A 21352-nucleotide genomic window follows, 5' to 3' on the forward strand; every position below is an offset into this window, starting at 1 on the left:
CAGCGCCTCTAGATGTGAGGTAGCATACAATTTAAGGATATATAATGGATTTTCAGAGAAAGAAGGAGAGTTTGTGTGCTGCATTCCGACGTCGATAATCCCATATGCTTGTCACTGTACATCAGTCACACAGTGTTCTTGTTGCGTAACAAAGAAGTTTATGCCAAAGATTTTAAGCCCAAAGAATTTACATAAGAGATTTACGAAAAACAGAAGATAGATTATGACATGTATGTATATTCCTGGCCTAGAAACAGTAAGAATTACTTGGGGTTGTTAAACGTACAATTAAAAATCTTCATTTTCCCCGTAATAACGATGAGCTAATGCAATCAAGAGAGCTAATGAGTGACGGGAGATGTACACTTCATGTTCTCTTTTTTTAAAGGATGCGATTAACTGTTGTTCTGCTAAATGCAGCGTGAGGTGCACATTATTTCGTACATGTTTTTGGTGAGTGTGCAAAAAGTTCAGACATTGTAACCGAGGTAGCAAAACTTGTTGTCCGAGAGCTCCTAACTCCACAATCGAATTAGTGACTGTGTTACAGACAGAAATTTCTCAGTTTGACAACGTTATCACTTGCCGAATAAAAATTTAAAAATTAAAAGTCGCTCTTAGAATCAGAGCTCTATTTGGTTTATTAGTTTATCATCGCACGACAATGATTTTGAACGTGACGCTTATTTCTGTCAAACTACTGAAAATATTACACTTATTAATGCGTCGACATATTTTTTGGCTCCCTCGAATTGACGGGTCCTGTATTTGATACAACATTTCTCCGCAATGCTAAGGTTAAGAGATCTTGTGTCGTGAAAGAGTACACTTTAAATTAGAGACACCATGGGATCAAATCACTGACAGTTACATTTATGGCTTTGTGCGGAGAAAGTGAAGAGAGTCAAAAGTATTTAACAAAAAAACGAAAAAATACAAATAACACGCACAACTTGACGTACGAGCGGCTGGTTCCGGCGGATGTTCGAGTCCTCCCTCAGGCATGGGTGTGTGTGTTTGTCATTAGGATAATTTAGGTTAAGTAGTATGTAAGCTTAGGGACTGATGACCTTAGCAGTTGAGTCCCATAAGATTTTACACACATTTGAATATTTTTTGTATGAGCACAGAAAAACTGTCTTTACTGGTGTGAAATGCCTAATTTTCTGACACATTTTGTTTTTTGATGAAAACACTAAAGTACTGCGAGATAGGTGAAAAAGGAGTATTTGGTGTCCCGTGATCTGAGAGTAAGAGCAAAAGATCGTTCACAGAAATTAGCTGTAAGAGAGTTAGAGAAAAACTTTGAAGAGACTGAGCAATTAAAGTGACGTAAATTCTGCGCAGCTTCGATTTTGCAAGAAAGTTTTTAATACGGTGACATTCTCTGTTAAGAAACGGGGTGACGTATTGGCAGCGGAATTTCTGCGTCGAAGAATTTTCGATGTGGAGTGAGGGAGGCGGTGAAGGGTCAGATATTCCTCCGTAGGAGGGCAGGGGGAGGACAGACAGTATCGGAAAGCGGTGCTTAATTGGGAAATAGTTAGCAAGTGATCGCGAGGCGGCGGCGCGCCTGGGGAATTTTTAAAAGTGCGCTCGTCTGGGGGTGGAACTGGCCGGAGTGAGGGGGAGAGGGGGTGCAGTCGGCGCAATATAAGACACCGGACCGTCGCCGGCTCATTCTCGCAGCGACCGAGACGAGGACTGGCGGAAAATATTTAATTAAGGCGGTCCCCCCCCCCCCCCCCCCCGCCTCCGCGACACCTCCGCGCCCCTAAATAAAAGACGAGCGCGCGGGATCGCAGGCGCGGCCTTCTCGATGCATTCGCTGTTCCGGGAAGCCGCCGCTCCCGCCTTATTAAATGTGCAGAGCGACGACTACACCTGACCGACTGGCGTGCCCTTCTGAGCCCAGCAGCTGCGCTTGATGCGGAGCCGCACTGGCCGAGGGTTTCCGTGCCGTCGTTCTAATCTCATTACGGCAGTACGGGGGCCTCTAGCCTCTTGAGAATTACTTAGGGATTGTCAGCTGTACCGGTAGAGTCAGCGCAGGATCCGGTGACCGATGCGCAGCGAACAATTTTCGTCCAAGGCGCTGCTCGAATTCATTCGTTTGTTCGGAAGGGCAGGCCGTCAGTGTCTGCCGCCTTTCGGCCGGCCGGCGATGACGGAAAGAAGGCGCACGTCCCGCAGTCTTTCTCAACCTATATTACAGAAAGTATTCCGTAAAAAAAAAAAAATTCATTCTTGCTTTACGTGTTGCTTTATACTTCGGGTTAATGATGAGGTGCCCATCATTTCGTTAATGGTCTTACTGTGATATTTACGTGGAAGTAAGATACAGCGCGAAATTCGGAATAGTCTTCAATGAAAAAAAAGGTGTCCCTATGATTTTGTGTTTGGCGCATATTACGTAATATGGCGCTGTGCATGAAATTTAAGTAACATATTGAATTTTTATTTGTACTTCGGTGGACGTCTCTATCACCGATCTCAAGAAAATTTGCCTGACGTAGCACTCTCACCTGCGATTATGCTGCGCCAGCAATAATAGTCAAATAGCCTCAACGTCCCTCTTATTTCATAAACGGATTGATATATCGAAATGAGATTTTGGCAAATGATAGCACACAAAGAGGAGAGTGTTTTTCCGTATGGTTATTACACAAAACAGTCCGCAGCTCGTGGTCGTGCGGTAGCGTTCTCGCTTCCCACACCCGGGTTCCCGGGTTCGATTCCCGGCGGAGTCAGGGATTTTCTCTGCCTCGTGATGATTGGGTGTTGTGTGATGTCCTTAGGTTAGTTAGGTTTAAGTAGTTCTAAGTTATAGGGGACTGATGACCATAGATGTTAAGTCCCATAGTGCTCAGAGCCATTTGAACCATTTGATATATCGAAATGAGATTTTGGCAAATGATAGCACACAAAGAGGAGAGTGTTTTTCCGTATGGTTATTACACAAAACACTCCGCAGCTCGTGGTCGTGCGGTAGCGTTCTCGCTTCCCACACCCGGGTTCCCGGGTTCGATTCCCGGCGGGGTCAGGGATTTTCTCTGCCTCGTGATGATTGGGTGTTGTGTGATGTCCTTAGGTTAGTTAGGTTTAAGTAGTTCTAAGTTATAGGGGACTGATGACCATAGATGTTAAGTCCCATAGTGCTCAGAGCCATTTGAACCATTTGATATATCGAAATGAGATTTTGGCAAATGATAGCACACAAAGAGGAGAGTGTTTTTCCGTATGGTTATTACACAAAACAGTCCGCAGCTCGTGGTCGTGCGGTAGCGTTCTCGCTTCCCACGCCCGGGTTCCCGGGCTCGATTCCCGGCGGGGTCAGGGATTTTCTCTGCTTCGTGATGACTGGGTGTTGTGTGATGTCCTTAGGTTAGTTAGGTTTAAGTAGTTCTAAGTTCTAGGGGACTGATGACCATAGGTGTTAAGTCCCATAGTGCTCAGAGCCATTACACAAAATATCCTTATCTAACGTGTTATTCCACTAATTACAGAGTTTTTAGATGTATTTATTTAATCGTATGGCTAGGACCCCCCGTCGGGCAGACAGTTCGCCGGGTGACGGTCTTTCAAGGTGACCCCACTTCGGCGACCTGCAGTCGATGAGGATGACAGAATGATAATGAGGGCAGCACAACACCCAGTCCCTGGGCGGAGAAAATTTCCCGACCCAGCCGGGAATTGAACAGGGCTCAAAGGATTGACAATCCGTCACGCTGACCATTCAACTACCGGGGCGGACACTTTTTCGATGAATGATTGTAATTTTTAAGGGCCATCGATAGCTGTTGATACGAGGAGTGCTGTCGGTTTCCGAACAGTTTAAGTGAAGACGTTATACGTCTGTTTTGTCCCGAGGATGTGATTTCTCTTCAGCTACTGACTTTACTTTTCCTCAGTTCCTCACTTAATAATCTTAATATACCACTGTTTCAGAATTCTCTCGCAGTTGCGTCTGCTCAACAAGTTAGAGAGGTGAGACTGTGTAAACCCCACTGTGTTTTGGGAAAAGAATCAAATTTTAACGCCGAAACGAAACAAACGTGTAGGTTTTACTCAAAATATGCCACTCATGGCTCTTCTCTGAAAATTACAAATGGTGAACAAGTCAGGTGAAAATAAACCGCCGCATTTTTAGGGGAATTCGTTTTAGATGCTAACCAAGCAGAGGTGACATTGTTGGGCCCCACTTAATATTCACAGAAAATGCGAATGTAGGCTTCGGTTTAGAACGGCACTTCCCCTCCAGCGCTGCGCATTCCCCCTACAGCGCCTTCCCACAACCCCCAACACCACCGCTCTCTCCACGGGTGCTCTGCTGTCTGCGCATCCACCGGCCACGGCATTCTGTGCGGAGTCTGGTAGCGGGGTGAAGCCCGGGCGGTAGGCACGGCACGCAGTCCGCCTATCCTACGAGAACTGTAGCCGCAGCAACTACCCGCAGTTGCTAGACCTTCACTTCCACCACCACAAAACTTACTTCTTACACTGTTTCAGTCCTAGGTGGCCTGCTTTCCTGTGTCATCGTTCGTGATACCCTGTTATTTTGCTTGTTTTCGTTTTTGTGGTTGGAGGTTATTTTATTTTCGGTCATATGTTTTTCACACAATTATTGAAGGAATCTGAAAAGAAAAGAAAAACAGCGAGGTTGCTTGAAAACAGTCGTTGGGTTTTCTTCGAATTTGTTTATAACTGTCATGATCCATTTCGGGTTCAACCCATCATATTATGATGCATTACGAGCAGACAAAGTAACAGATGTTATGTTACAAGTTTTTTACATTTTCTCCTTATTGTTGTTTCATCCCGGTCGCCCCATACAAGCAGCGGTGGGCTGTCAGCGGTACAATTCTCCGCTCTTCAGCCAAGTGAATTGAAAAAAATTGTAATGATAATATACACACAAAATTTGGGACGTTTTCGTTTTTTTTTTAATTTTTTACAGAAATGCAAACGTCTTATACAATAGTCGGTCCTACCTTAACAATATTCAAGACCACAAACACTTTTTGATCAAGGAATACAATTTTCATACAAAAACGTGAGACTTTGAAGCAGACATCAAAGACTGTTGTTACCGAAATGTAGAAAAAAAGGTAGCACTGTTAATTGTACAGTTTGACCCTAACTGTTTAAGTTCAGTAAAAGCAATGGCCAGTGCAACTCTGTGTGCTGGCAGTAAGACTCGGTCATGCTAGGTGGCGTAACCATTTCGATGCACGTTTAAACAGCACCACACAGATTCGTGGCCAATGTAAATATTGTGTTTAAATTCTCAAGAGACAATGGCAGAAGGTGCTTATCAATAAATAAAATATTTAAGAACTACTTGGCCTCACAGGGGAAAACCCTGTCTTTCTAATACAAATTCAAATAAAACCAGCATATAAAAAATTTTACAATTTTTTTGTATAAATGTGTAAGATTGTCAAGATATGACGAAAATTTAAATTCCTTCCAACAATTGTATTCGTAATGCTTGCATACCTCTCTATAAGGACTTGAAGTCTGATTTCGAATTTTCGTAGCCAAATGAAAAGTCGGAAATGGACAAACGCGGAATCAAACTGAGCGTTGTAACGTCTAGTCTTACGAAAAAGGATTTATTTGCTTGAAAGTAGTCATGGTGATTAAGAAACAAAATTATTAGAGAGTTGAAGGAAGGCTTTTGTCCGAATTTTCACAGCTAAACGAAAAGTGGGTAATGAACAAATGGGATATAAAATTGAACAGTGTGAGGTCTAGATTCGGCAAAAATATTTATTTGCATTAAAGTAATCCCAGTAACCAAGGAAAACTTAATTACTGACTTGAGAGAAAATTGCACAATGAATTTTTGTTCGAAGTTTCGTAGCCAAACTAAGAGTCAGAATTGGACAAATGGCATATCAAATTGACCATCGTTAGATCTACTTTTGCTAAAAAGAATATGCAATTGCTTGAAAGTAATTCAAGAAAACTTAATTATTGATTTGAGGGAAAAGTGAAATATTTTACGAACAACTGCTGCTAGCTGTTTAAATGAACTATAAAAAGTTCATATCTTCAAGACATAGCTATTTTGCGTAGAGAAACTTGCATTGGTATGATATTTGATTTTTAAAAGGCTTCCTTCGAATTAAGAACTAAATTTACGATATTTCGAGAACAGCAGATAATTGGGAAACAAGTTAGGTATAAAAATAAATATTACCTTTGGTTGATAATTAATGGTCAAAGTGATTACCTTTACATTGAGTACTACATTCAGTGCATTTTGAAAACAGGTGACGCCAAGAAAACAAATGAGTTGTCAATAAGCTCATGCTCTCTGAACAAAGTTTGAAAATAAAAAGAATGATAAAATCAGTCAAATGGTTCGTGAAGTGCTTTGCCGAAAACTAAGAAGTACGATAGGTAAAGAAATATTTGACGCGGATTTGAATACTGCACGATATCGTGTACAGCAAATGAGGCGCGTAAATGTCTGTTCTATTTTATTTCTTATTTTCACACAACATGTCACAAAACATATGACCGACGTTTTTTCAGTTTTTTTTTTTCGTGTTTCTGAACAATGTCGGGAGCGAGTTCATCGATAGTCGTGAATCGAAAAGTTCGACGTTGTTCTCTTTGCCAGTTTTGATATTTTAATAAGCGGACCATTATCAGCAACTAAATTCACATGGAGTTTATCTCAGGTATTCACAAAATCAGTATCACTGTTTCCAATACAGTTCCTGCAGTGCTGAGGTGTTCTTGTTTGCATCGCTTCTGTTCTTCCTGCCAATACTACTTTGTCTGTTTAGGAGAAGTTATCTCACCACGATAAACACCCATAATTTTTAGTTATGTCAGAAAGAAGTAGGCGGGTCAGAAAACTTGGTAATACGTTGAAACTTCCTGGCAGATTAAAACTCTGTGCCCGACCGAGACTCGGGACCTTTGCCTTTCGCGGGCAAGTGCTCTACCATCTGAACTACCGAAGGTAGGAGACGGGATACTGGCAGAAGTAAAGCTGTGAGGACCGGGCGTTAGTAGTGCTTCGGTAGCTCAGATGGTAGAGCACTTGCCCGCGAAAGGCAAAGGTCCCGAGTTCGAGTCTCGGTCGGGCACACAGTTTTAATCTGCCAGGAAGTTTCATATCAGCGCACACTCCGCTGCAGAGTGAAAATCTCATTCTGGAAACAACCCCCAGGCTGTGGCTAAGCCGTGTCTCAGCAGTATCCTTTCTTTCAGGAGTGCTAGTTCTGCAAGGTTCGCAGAAGAGCTTCTGTAAAGTTTGGAAGGTAGGAGACTAGATACTGGCAGAAGTAAAGCTGTGAGGACCGGGCGTGAGTCGTGCTTCGGTAGCTCAGATGGTCAGTCGGCTTTCAGCCGTGTTACCGTGCGGACGGGCTCGGCGCGCCGGGCAGTGCTCCGCAGGTGTTGTTGTTTACCCGCTAGCGCGCGGTCGCGTCGTTGTCTTGCCGTATAGTACCTGTACCGACCCGACATGGCGTTCTCATATCGAAAAGCTACAATCAAACTAACGTTCAACGCATAATACACGAGACCGAAGGCCCATGAAATTGAACGGTTTCTGCGAGACATCATGCACATCGAACCACAAGAACTGATAGGAATTCATCTGTCTATTGTAACCAGCACAGTGTACCTCAAACTGATTGACGAAGCGGCCTGCGACAGATTACTCCAACGATCTGCAAACGGCTTTCGCTTCTGTCACGGAGACGGTAATGTGAGCGTGGTAGGAGTTGACCATGCTGGTCTGGGGGTGCGTACCGTCCGCATCTTTGAACTACCGTTCAAAGTTCCTGCCGACCTAGTCATTGATGCGCTGCGGCCATACGGCACAGTTCTGAGCCACACAGAGGAGAAATGGAACACGTTCGAAACGTACCCTGTCCTTAACGGGGTACGACAAGTGCGCATAGAACTTAAGAAGCACGTTCCATCGTATGTTTTCGTTGGTGGCTGCCGCGCAATTGTTATATATGATGGACAACCGAGGACCTGCTCGGGCTGCGGCCAGGAGGGCCATGTTAGAACTGAGTGTCTGCAGCGCCGCCTCGTTCAGGTGCCCCGCAATGAACTTCCCCAACGATCCACTATGACCTCTCTCCCGCTAACATACGTGGAGGCGGCACGACATGATGTGATGGATGATCAAAACCTGCTACCTCCTCAAGCCGCTGCCAGCTCCGTTGGAGAGTCAGCGCCGTCGACGACGACGCAGCCCAACGGAGCAGAGGTTCCTACAGCCTCCGCCCACCGCAGCGTCGTGGGCATCCAGCCACCGTCACTGTCGGGATCAGACACAGGGGTTCCTAGCGACCGAGACTGTGTCGACCCCCGCCCTCCAATGGATGTCGAATCACGGACCCGAAAGCAAACATCACCCAAGCGACACAAGAAGAGGCGATTGTCAGCTGACGAACAGGACAGGAATGTGAAGCCGGCGGAAGACATCGACTTCGTTGACTCGCCCACAGTTGCAACGGACTCCAGTGGCATCATTCACCAGAAGGTGCCTGAAGACAAGGAACACTCTCCTAAATCTGGTGGCCCAGAAAACGAGGCGCACTGCGTCGACTCCCAAAATGTGGGCTCCTGTGAAAGCGTCCAGCCCCCAATGACATCACAATCGTCTCTTGGTGATTGGGCAGACGATATAGAGGCAGATGATGCACAGCAAACATCGATATCTCCACCAGAGCCCTTGGCTGACATTGAGCCCAGAGGGCTCTGCCAGTCAGGGACTCCTACGGCACAGTAATGCACAGCATGCAGATGGATGGCTGTGTGGTGTGTGGTGTGTGAGATCACTGTGGGATTGCACCGGCACACTGCCTCCGCCACTTGATATGTCTCAGTCATACCGTGTGGGAACAGTCAACGTAAATGGTGTCCACTCCACTTTCAAGACCCGCATGTTACGCGATATGATCAGAGCGGCAGACTTGGACATTGCCCTTCTCCAGGAGGTCCGTCCCGAGCTGTGTTTAGACCTATATGGCTACACCACGTACAGCCTACCCGTAGGTGATGGCGCAGGAGGAACGGCCATCCTTCTCCGAGATGGCATAGACGCGACGGACGCGACGTACTTGCCGAACGGGCGAGGCATCGCACTCACACTTGGCGCAGTGCACCTCATTAACGTCTACGCTCCCTCCGGTAATTCGCACCGTGGTGACAGGCATGTCTTCTATTCGGAGGAGTTGGCCCCACTTTTGCAAGGAAATATGGACCATTACATAGTGGGCGGCGATTTTAACAGTGTTCTGCGGCCCGAGGACCAGATACCGCATTACGTCCCATGCCCGGCTCTACAAGCATTGATACGTGACCTCGCACTCCACGACACATGGCTCTTACATCATGGGACCCAGAGTGGATATACGCACTTTACCAGCCATTCTGCCAGTCGTCTGGACCGGATATACGTCTCGCGTGCCCTCCGCACAGCAACCCGTGATGCAGAACTCTGGCCGACGGCCTTCACAGACCATCTCGCGTACATCTGCACTGTCACCTTGCCCCGACAACTCACAAGACGCAGCAGGGGTCCGTGGACGCTGAACGTCTCCCTCCTTCGCGAGGAAGCGTGTCGGCGAGCAGTCACTGACACGTGGCGTCGATGTGTCAGGCGCCTGCCTATGTATGCTTCCACGTTACTGTGGTGGCTGGGATGTGTCAAACCTGCCCTCCGAAAGACCTTGATGGCCTACGGGCGTGACAGATCGAACTGGCAAAGGGCAACATCGGAGTTTTACTATACAGCGTTACGTGAGCTGGCGACGCAACCGCCGTCTCCCGAACGTCAGATGTCCGTACAGCGCATCAAAGCTCGTCTACTTCGCATCAGGACAGAGCAGCTAGACGGTGTCCGCATCCGTGCGCGAGTGCAAGACTGTATCCCCAAAGAAACAGCGTCAGTGTATCACATTGTGCGTGAGAGGCGCCACCGCAAACGTCAGCTCATTACGGCGGTAAACACGGAGGACGGCGGGCGCGCAGTGACACAAACGGACATCGCGCACACGTTCACCAGACACTATGGGACCTTGTACATGGAAGATCCGCGACATGTACGTGATTATGACGAGCTGTTGCACGATTTTCCCGCCCCTCGGGGCGTGGCACCCGATGCTAGTCTGCTGTTGCCCATTACACCCGACGAGCTGACATCGGCCTTGGCACGTGGAGCACCGAACAAGTCGCCTGGACCGGACGGTTTACCCCTGGAATTCTACCGCACTTTTTACCACCTTATGGGTGGCAAGTGGCTCCAAATGTTTCAAGACCTGATCCGCCCTGATTTCACTGTCCCCACAGAATTCACAGAAGGCATCTTGATCCCAGTTCCGAAACCGAATGGTGGTTGTAGGTGGCAGGATTTTCGCCCACTCACACTCCTCAACAACGACTACAAGATCTTCGCCCGTATCCTCCGCGCGCGTCTCCACACCGCTATCGGGAAAGCCATCCACACCGATCAGACATGTTTAGGTGGTGTCAGCAACATTCATACGGCGTTAGGAGCATACCGCGACGTAATTGCTTTGACGGCGGCCTGCAAAATACGAGGCGCCCTTGTCGCCGTAGATTTTGACCACGCGTTCGACCGCGTCGATCACGGCTTCTTACGCGCAGTTTTGCAACACATGGGCCTCTCTCCGGAGTCTGCACAGGTGGTCCTTCGACTGGTCCACGGAGCGCGCTCCCTCATGATGGTCAACGGTTATCAGTCTGGTCACATTGTTGTTGGACGGTCAGTGCGACAAGGGTGCCCCCTGTCGGGCATATTATTTGCTGCAGCGCTTGAACCAGCTTTACATGGTCTACGGCAGCGATTAACTGGTATCTCCTTGCGGGACGTGACCTTTTGTTGTGGTACATTCGCCGATGACGTGGTGTTCCTGGCCAGATCAGAGGATGAAATGCATATGGCGCTACAGTGGCTACGCCAGTACGGGGCGGTCGCTGGGAGCGTCATCAACGTGAAGAAGACAAAATACATGGATGTCGGAGGGGGGCTTTCCCACACAACGGCGGTGCCCTTTGACAAGGTGCCCGTACTCAAGTGTTTAGGAGTGCAATTCTATAGCAATGTCCGCCGCACGGCGGCGGCTACGTACCGCCGGCTCCTACACCAGACACGTGCTCTGCTGCAGGACAACAAACTGCGTCGCTTGGATATGCTCCTCAGAACACGTTATGTCAACATCTATCTTGTCTCAAAACTGAACTATTTTGCGCATATCCTTCCCTTGACAGCTACGATGGCCGACAGATTTCAAGCAGCATATGGACATTTCGTAAGCACCGGTCTGGTTTTTAAAGTCCGATACGCCACCCTGACACTGCCGCAGCGGGCGGGCGGTATCGGTTTAATTCACGTATATAACCGTGCGCGATCGCTTTATCTCAACACTATGCCTCGCACGTGGACCTCTGCCCACGCCACTCTCACGGGCACCCTGATAGCGGAAGTGGCACCACACTCTCTGCATCCCCCGGTTTCTGTAGGACACATTTCACCGGCACTCACCCACATCAGAGACTTCTTTATTGACTTCAGCTACTTACGGTCAGAACTTCCGACGACACGGAAGCCCAGCACAAAAGACTATTATCGCCTCTATCAGCAGCGGCAACCTGTAAATACGGTCACCCACAGACATCCTGAAGTTGCCTGGAACACGGTGTGGCGAGCGGTACACACCCCTTTTCTACCTACGACGGTGCGTTCATTGTGGTACGTGGTTGTGAATGGGAAGTTCGCTACTCGTCAGAGGTTACATTCCATACATCTGACGGACGACCCCTTGTGTCCGACGTGCTCAGTCGCTGACTCGGATGCACACCGTCTGACGTGTGCCGCGACCAGCGAGTGCTGGCTACTGACGCAGCGCATGCTGGCATTACTCTTGCGGCGATTGCCGGAATCTATCTTCCCTGATGACGTATTGCGCCCCGACGTCGTACACTTTCCATCAACCAGAACGAACGCCGTTAACTGGCTAAAAGGCATGGCCGTTTACTACATATTTTGTGATGCTCCCAAAGGCACACTCGACTTTTGGACCCTATTGATGACGACACATGCAGCTTTCAGCCGCCACCCGAAGTACAGAACTCGTTTCGCAAATTATTTAGGTTCATTATTTGCGGATCTTCCTGCTCACTGGGGCGTTCCGGGTATGAGACGCTGAAAATGAAGAAGAATCCTGGAGCATATTGATCCTTTACGGACGGAATAGGGGGGAACCCTTCCCAACAGACGAGAAGACGACTCGGACGCTCGGCTACGGCAGTTGTAGGATCTTTCTTTGTAATGGTCAAAAAAAAAAAAAAAAAAAAAAAAAAAAAAAAAAAAAAAAAAAAAAAAGATGGTAGAGCACTTACCCGCGAAAGGCAAAGGTCCCGAGTTCGAGTCTCGGTCGGGCACACAGTTTTAATCTGCCAGGAAGTTTCATATCAGCGCACACTCCGCTGCAGAGTGAACATCTCATTTTGGTAATACGTTAATTATACACCTAATGATCTGCTTCTCGTAACGAAACCTACGGGTGCCGGTGTTTTACTTGACGCGCGAGGGGCACATTGGGCATAACATTTAATTATTTCGCTTTTGAAAATTCCGACATACTTATGGTTTGGATTAGACGAAAATGTGATATATTCTTAAGATTTCGTTCGCGTAAAATGTTTATCTACCTCCACTTACGAAAGGATTTCCCTCAGGTCAAAAACCCGGTGTGAGGAAAGGCATATTGTAAACTGTCACTATGTCGTCTTCATAATTTGTTACCGTAAATAAAACTGAAACGGAAACGTAGAGCAACTCTTCCAGCACGCATTGCTCCTGATACCATGTTTGCACTCTGAGTAGTTTGCGAGTTCGAGAACGTTGAACGAAATGCAAACTTTACGCGTGTGACCTGACCGGGACGTGGCAACCCTATACCGTGCCTCTGTATGGTCCTGGACAAGTGTCAACAATAAAGTAATTTTGAACAGACTACAGCGCAGCAAGCGAGAGATGGGAACCAGCTCGATGCAACTCAAGTGTTTATAACAGCCTGGATCCTTGTGCGTTTTCGTAACCTAACAGTGTATCACACTTAAAGCTCGTTTTATAATGTTTTGTACTGAGACAGTTAAATGAGTACCCAAATACTGGAAAGTATACGACTAATTGCATAATAAGTGAAAAAGTATGAGAATCTCCTTTCTGTGGGCGGAAGCTTATATAGGTTTGGTTTGCAATCACAAGGTCGACCAGTTGGAGAAGGAAGCCGTGAAACGAACGTCACTCTAACAGCATCCTATTTCAAGTTATGGACACGGAAACTGACCTAGGAAGAATGAGTAGCGGATTGGGGCTTTTCAGTCTGCCACTAAGGTCAGTACTAAGCTATGATCCAGCCTCGTCATTGTGCGATGAGGCATGAACGTGCATCCCCTTGTCACCTACTCTGCTCACAACTGGCTAGCTTCGCCGAAGATTCAGCTCTCCGTTTAGAGGTGGACATCTGGCTCTTCCAAAAACAATGCCGTTATGTAGTCCACCGTGTACAGCTGCCAGAGCATTAGAGATCGAAACGTGTCAGCTTGTTTGCATCTGCTCGTTTCATTAACATGAAATTCGTTACTGCTTCCGTCTTCTCCAAAGAGCAAAGTACTCTTAGGCACACAGCCTATAGAGTATATGCAGGCTGGAGCAAATAAAAGCGGCCCGGTCGAGTGGACACCAATTGGGCAGAAGAAAAAGACCTACCACTACTTCCAAGGATGGAGCAGCCGTCCATATAGCCTGCCGAACTTTGGAGCACATTTACAATCTTCACGCCTTGACAGGGTTGTTAGCATAGTCTGGTCGCGGCCCTAGCTGATCACCTGGGTCACCTCATCCACCAATGTACGATTACTTTGTGTGGGGAGCCCTCAAGTCTAAGGTGTACCGCCACAGTCCTCATAGTCTTCAAGGACTGCACCAAAACATTTCGGATGAATCTGCGGCAGTTCCGACAGTCCAACTTCGATCCGCCTTCGGCAACTTGCTGACCAGGGTCCAAATGTACCAAGAGATGAATGATGGACACAGTCAACATCTGCTGCTGTTAGATTAGTATTGTATTTTCTTTCCTCTGCTGTATTTCTTTGTAAAATGGATCGGCATTCTATGGGCCACTTTTATTTACCCAACCCTGCATACCTATGGAGTGAGCATAGCCTATAGCGCATTTTCTCAACATCAAACCGGGGTAGTCACGTGATTTTGAGACGATGCTGCTTGTCTGCATTTCGCTGTAATAGCGAAACGTAAATATTGCATATATTCATTTTTATTACTTTTCTGCACGTTTGAGCATTAGTAACAGTTATGGTGCAGTATTGTTGTTGACAAGGATGAAGAGAGGAGTATGTGAAAGGAAGACCAGTGTCTCTTTATATGTATGTACAACAAATGTATGATTGTAAATGTCATATTGATATAAAACGTTGTATCGGGACATGATATTATTGTGTTAGACTGTGGTGTTACAAAGCCTTGTACTGTAGAGCTAATATCTGCAATTTTTTGATCATATACCGTACTTACGAGACAAGTGCTAGATGAGTTTGCAAGTGTATCTGACTAAAATTCGAGCCAGTGTATACAAATTCGAGTTATGTTCATATGCAGATAAAATTTATACCTGACAGTCTGATTAATTTTTTTCCAATTGTAACAACACCAACGCTATACTATTGTACATATAATAATTTTTTCTTCTGATTTTCGATAAATTAGTGTAATCGATGGTCTGATTTCATTTCTTTTTTTTCTTTTCATGTCATTATGTTAAAGAAACTGTAAACAATTTTCGATGTGAATATTAATATCTATGTCAAATTGCAAGCAATATTATAACAAAATGGAAATGCAAGAAATGTTGAAACTGTTGTAAGCTGTTAAAGTTGTAATTGTGCGCCTGGTCCATACGTAGGCAATGTATTAGGATATGTAGAATGCAAAACCTCGGGTGAATACCCTGTCTGTAGGGGAGCGGTAAAAGGTGGATGGCAGGCGAGCGCGGGAAAATGCACACGGGCGCGGCACGGCATAACGGGCTCAGCAGTAGTAGTCGGAGTTGGGCATTGGCCTGAGTAACAACGTTCTGGATCGAGGAGGCTCTCCTGGAAAACGTGATTTCGTTGAGACTCGGATGTGCCGTTTCCGACGCCTATACAGCATGGCAATATTCCATAGGCACTAAATGAAAAAATATCGTGACGCTAAGAAGAAGTAAAGTGCCGATACATCAAGAGCCATAGCTGTGATTGTATGTGTGCTCTGCGCCTCGCCATCTCGCCGTCCGCCAACCGCCGCATCGATACGAACAGGTTGAAACTTTTAGTACTGTATTCGTGTGGACCAGTGTTACTTTTGTTCCTTACTGTTCAATAACAACTTAACTTTTACCAGAACTGTCCTATCATTTAATTATCCTCATCACTAACCTAGACAGGGTCCTTTCCACATGTTGTGCAATCCGAGTGTCCCGAAATGAACATTTAAAGTTCATGTTAATAATAATTACCTGCAGGCCTATCTATGTTAGAATGATGTTTAAAGAACTTTGTTGTTAATGAATCAATAAGTAAAGAACAAAGGACTGACAAAGTTGGAAGATAATGTTGAAATTGGTTTAGTAATGAAGTTTAGTTAATTTGAGACAAAAATAATGGTAGTTAAATGAGCAAGAAATAAGACAAAAAGAGTAGTAACTCATATATTGGAAATCTTGAGTGCTTAACGATTTCGATAATCAAAAAGTTCAGTACAGTGATCATGACAGTTTCAGGCCCCTCCCCCTTTTTCTTTTCTATTCATTTAAATTCTGAAGTGTACTGAACTGCCGGCCGGAGTGGCCGTGCGGTTCTAGGCGCTACAGTCTGGAACCGAGCGACCGCTACGGTCACAGGTTCGACTCCTGCCTCGGGCATGGATGTGTGTGATGTCCTTAGGTTAGTTAGGTTTAATTAGTTCTAAGTTCTAGGCGACTGATGACCTCAGAAGTTAAGTCGCATAGTGCTCAGAGCCATTTGTACTGAACTGATTTGACCAGCAAAGTTAAAGTCAATATAAAACCAAAACTAATTAATGTTTTACCTTTTTCAAAATTGATATTGTATGTATGTTTCGAAAGTGCTATTTCTAGGGTAACCTAATTTTAATCAGATCAATAGACAGTGCGAAGTTTGTAGTAAACATTATAGTGTATTGTTGTGTATTTATGGCTTGTACATATTAGTACAGAGTGTGAAATCATTAGTTCAGTAAATTTTCTGGTTCTAAAATTTACCATAGTATGCAGTGTTATTACGTGTTGTTTTGTATGAACGTACTTCAACTTGTACTGGGAAGAAATTCAGTTAATGCCTAATTAGGCTGGCGTATTATTAACAATTTGGTAGCATCTGATGTGTTGTTTCTTGTCCATCCTAACGTGTAGTTGCACTTCAGACTTGCTTGACGTATCATTGTTGTTACTGAGTGGGTGAAAGTCTGATTTAGCCTCCATTCAGGTACACGCGGTCAACATACACTCCTGGAAATGGAAAAAAAGAACACATTGACACCGGTGTGTCAGACCCACCATACTTGCTCCGGACACTGCGAGAGGGCTGTACAAGCAATGATCACACGCACGGCACAGCGGACACACCAGGAACCGCGGTGTTGGCCGTCGAATGGCGCTAGCTGCGCAGCATTTGTGCACCGCCGCCGTCAGTGTCAGCCAGTTTGCCGTGGCATACGGAGCTCCATCGCAATCTTTAACACTGGTAGCATGCCGCGACAGCGTGGACGTGAACCATATGCGCAGTTGACGGACTTTGAGCGAGGGCGTATAGTGGGCATGCGGGAGGCCGGGTGGACGTACCACCGAATTGCTCAACACGTGGGGCGTGAGGTCTCCACAGTACATCGATGTTGTCGCCAGTGGTCAGCGGAAGGTGCACGTGCCCGTCGACCTGGGACCGGACCGCAGCGACGCACGGATGCACGCCAAGACCGTAGGATCCTACGCGGTGCCGTAGGGGACCGCACCGCCACTTCCCAGCAAATTAGGGACACTGTTGCTCCTGGGGTATCGGCGAGGACCATTCGCAACCGTCTCCATGAAGCTGGGCTACGGTCCCGCACACCGTTAGGCCGTCTTCCGCTCACGCCCCAGCATCGTGCAGCCCGCCTCCAGTGGTGTCGCGACAGGCGTGAATGGAGGGACGAATGGAGACGTGTCGTCTTCAGCGATGAGAGTCGCTTCTGCCTTGGTGCCAATGATGGTCGTATGCGTGTTTGGCGCCGTGCAGGTGAGCGCCACAATCAGGACTGCATACGACCGAGGCACACAGGGCCAACACCCGGCATCATGGTGTGGGGAGCGATCTCCTACACTGGCCGTACACCACTGGTGATCGTCGAGGGGACACTGAATAGTGCACGGTACATCCAAACCGTCATCGAACCCATCGTTCTACCATTCCTAGACCGGCAAGGGAACTTGCTGTTCCAACAGGACAATGCACGTCCGCGTGTATCCCGTGCCACCCAACGTGCTCTAGAAGGTGTAAGTCAACTACCCTGGCCAGCAAGATCTCCGGATCTGTCCTCCATTGAGCATGTGACTGGATGAAGCGTCGTCTCACGCGGTCTGCACGTCCAGCACGAACGCTGGTCCAACTGAGGCGCCAGGTGGAAATGGCATGGCAAGCCGTTCCACAGGACTACATCCAGCATCTCTACGATCGTCTCCATGGGAGAATAGCAGCCTGCATTGCTGCGAAAGGTGGATATACACTGTACTAGTGCCGACATTGTGCATGCTCTGTTGCCTGTGTCTATGTGCCTGTGGTTCTGTCAGTGTGATCATGTGATGTATCTGACCCCAGGAATGTGTCAATAAAGTTTCCCCTTCCTGGGACAATGAATTCACGGTGTTCTTATTTCAATTTCCAGGAGTGTATATACCAAAATCCTTTCTTATAAGGTGAAGCCCGTTAACTTACCATAGTACAGGCTTTAATAAGTATCGTGCGCAGTAGCGTAGTGTTACACAATTTATACAGGTCTCAAACCATTGTGTGTATCTAAGTATTTCTACATGAGAGAGTTTCCGACATTATGTGATTTTTGTGCTCTAGTTTCCCGAGAGATGAACAATTAGTCAAAAATTGAAAATAATAAAGGACAAACGGATGGTGTGATTACCTGATTTACTGCAACAATTTCATAGTTCCAAAAGTGTTTTTTGTGACGTTTCGGCGCTCTATACTGTTTCATTATAACGTAATTAATCAGAACAAACGTTCGAGAATATGAATATGTGCAATAGACAACGTACAAAAATGTTGTTGGATGTCACACATCCTCGTAACCGAGAAAATCGTTAATAAAATGGAATCCGAACTACGATACTATCGCGAAAAACCACAGTACTCTTGCTCTTCACAATTTTAAGGTAACTTCAGTTCCAGGTATAAAATTGTTAAGATGTCTATAAAACACGTATACAAAGATTCAATGTACTTCTGCAGGTTATCTATCTATAGCAACGAAGTAATAAAACTCAAAATACGCTATATAGGCTAAAATGCGCCATCCCAAAAACACGTGACTTGAGCTGCAGGAGATGTTTCGGACAGAATTCTTGTTCTGTGCATCCAAATTCTCGCTCGGTAGTTACACTGATGAGACGGAACATTATGACCACCTACTTAACAGCATGTTGATCCACTTCTGAAACGTAATTCAGAAGTGATTCTGCGTGACGTGGAATCCGTCAAGTACTCGATAGATACGCTGCAACGCCTTGTTGCAACATGCCCACTTCGCACCACCATATAAATTACAAGTAAACACGCTGATAATGACTTTAAACTGAAATCAGTTATTACGTTGTTAAATGACAAAAAATAACTGCCGGCCGCAGTGGCCGAGCGCTTCTAGGCGCTTCAGTCTGGAACCGCGCTACCACTGCGGCCGAAGGTTCGAAGCCTGCCTCGGGCATGGATGTGTGTGATGTCCTTAGGTTAGTTAGGTTTAAGTAGTTCTAAGTTCTAGGGGACTGATGACCTCAGACGTTAAGTCCCATAGTGCTCAGAGCCATATGAACCATTTTTGAACTCACTTCCTGTAATTTACAGGCGGTTTGTGGGCACGGATATGGTGCTCGATAGCCTCCCAGTTAGGTTTCATCAGATTCAGGTAATCCGAATTTGATGGCCAAGACATGCTCCTCAAGCGATTTCAGCACGATTTTGGTCTTGTGGCACGGATAGTTATCCTGATGGAAGATGCCATCGCTGTTGAGAAAGACATCAAGCATAAGGGTTTACAGGCGGTCCCTGGTAATGTTCACGTAGTACACAGCAGTCGTGGTACCATCGATTACTACTTCAGATCCCATGTAAGCCTAAGTGAATTTCCCCCATAACATAATACTACTCCCAACGGCCTGCGTCCGTGACGCGCTGAATCTTTTCGAGCAGCCATTCGACTGGATGACGGCGTATATGGACACGATCATCGACCTGGTTTAACAAAAAACGGAATTCATCCGAACAGGCGACACGATTCTATTGACCCGCTGTCCAATCTCTGTCATCCTGCACCAAATGTAGTCATAATTGACGATGTCGCTGGGTCAACATGAGAACACGTAGGATCCTCTGTGGCGGAACACCATATTCAACGGTGTGTGCTGAACTGTATGCTCCAAAAAACTTGTGCCTGTCCCAACACTGTACTCTGTCGTCAGATCTGCCACAGATCGCCGCCAATACTGCTCTAGAGAGAGAGCAAGCTACCGATCCCTACGTTCTGTGATGAGGTGTGGATGTTCAACTTCTTGTCGGCTACTTGAGGTTTCAGAGTTCTTCAACCACTTTCCATAGATGCTCACGACAGTAGCACGCGATCAGTCGATCAGTTTCGCCTTTTAGAGGTGCCCACTCCCAGGCACTGGGCCACAACACTCTGACTTTCGTCAAAGTCGCTCAGGTCGGCGGATTTCCGCATTTGCGCCACTTACCCTCGCTGTAACGATTCCCTGTTCATTTTTGCTCCGCTCATTTACTCCTCTTACCGCGTCACGTGCCCTCAGAGACACCAAGCAGCATATAATCTTGCGGTGGGCAGTGGTCGAAATGCTTTGGCTCATCAATGTATTTATGCTCTTTGGCGCAGCCACCACTGAAAGCATGCCGCATCTCTGCACTAGCTGCACGTGACATATCGGTCGGTTAAGTACTTTGACTAGCATGAGCCAGTTTAGGTGCGTCGCCGCGAATTTTTAGTTGGTTCGTAGCGCAATGCGAGGCGAAACCACTCTGGGGCTGTATACGAAGATGGCATGTCCGAAAGAACAGATGCCATCTTCATATCGTTTAAGGCTAACCGGCAGATGACCTTCTTCAGTGCGGATGCACACAATTTGCCTGATCTCTTACAGGATTCGGTGGACTGTCTGCCGCGAGTAATGGGTATAATGGCAGAGGCACTACGAATGTAGTATGTGGACTATAACTGGAGAATGTGGGTCTCACGGGGAGCGTGCCGGCGGTAAATCCCCGCAGTCGCATTATCCTCTGTGCCCTCGGTGGCTCAGGTGGATAGAGCGTCTGCCATGTAAGCAGGAGATCCCGGGTTCGAGTCCCGGTCGGGGCACACATTTTCAACTGTCCCCGTTGATCTATATCACGCCCGTCAGCAGCTAATGGTATTGAGTTAATTATAATTTCACTCTGAGGCTCAGTCTTGACCTGTTCGAATATGAATACTGCCTGCAGTTTCTCACCATGCTGTTTCACACCTGTTCAATTAGATCGCTATATGTTCTTCGCTTAAGGAATGCTATGTAAGCGTATTTGGTTATGTTCCTGTAGAAGGTGATCGTTTTCGAAGTCATGGTTAGGCAGGGTAAATTCTCGATTTGTTGCATGTTCAAAATGAAACGGAACCTAATTTTTCATTGTGATCGGTCTCGAATCACTTGCCCATGCAAACAGCAATGTTCCCATCTGCTTCATATTTCCTTGAGCATTCGTGATATTCAGTCCCTCTCTCATAATACAGACACCAAAAAAAAAATTTTTGCGTCACTTCGGTTCCGAGAGTTCCGGAACCTGTACCGAAAACTGGAATAGAGATCAACATAAACATCATTGCCACCCTTTTTATTGCTACTGAAAACCACACATTGCATGATGTACCACCATACAGCGAGACCTTCAGAGATGGTAATCCAGATTGCTGTACACACTGGTGCCTCTGATACCCAGTAGCACGTCCCCTTACATTGAT

General features: G+C 46.5%; 1 non-coding gene across 1 annotated transcript; it reads left to right on the top strand.

Moving 5' to 3' along the window:
* The first annotated feature begins 20641 nt into the window (after positions 1-20641).
* Trnat-ugu (transfer RNA threonine (anticodon UGU)) lies at positions 20642-20716 on the top strand. Its single transcript has one exon. It is a non-coding gene; the product is annotated as a tRNA-Thr (tRNA).
* Positions 20717-21352: the final 636 nt, after the last annotated feature.

The sequence above is a fragment of the Schistocerca serialis genome, chromosome 4 (genome assembly GCF_023864345.2).
Source record: "Schistocerca serialis cubense isolate TAMUIC-IGC-003099 chromosome 4, iqSchSeri2.2, whole genome shotgun sequence".
NCBI classification, from domain to species: domain Eukaryota; kingdom Metazoa; phylum Arthropoda; class Insecta; order Orthoptera; family Acrididae; genus Schistocerca; species Schistocerca serialis.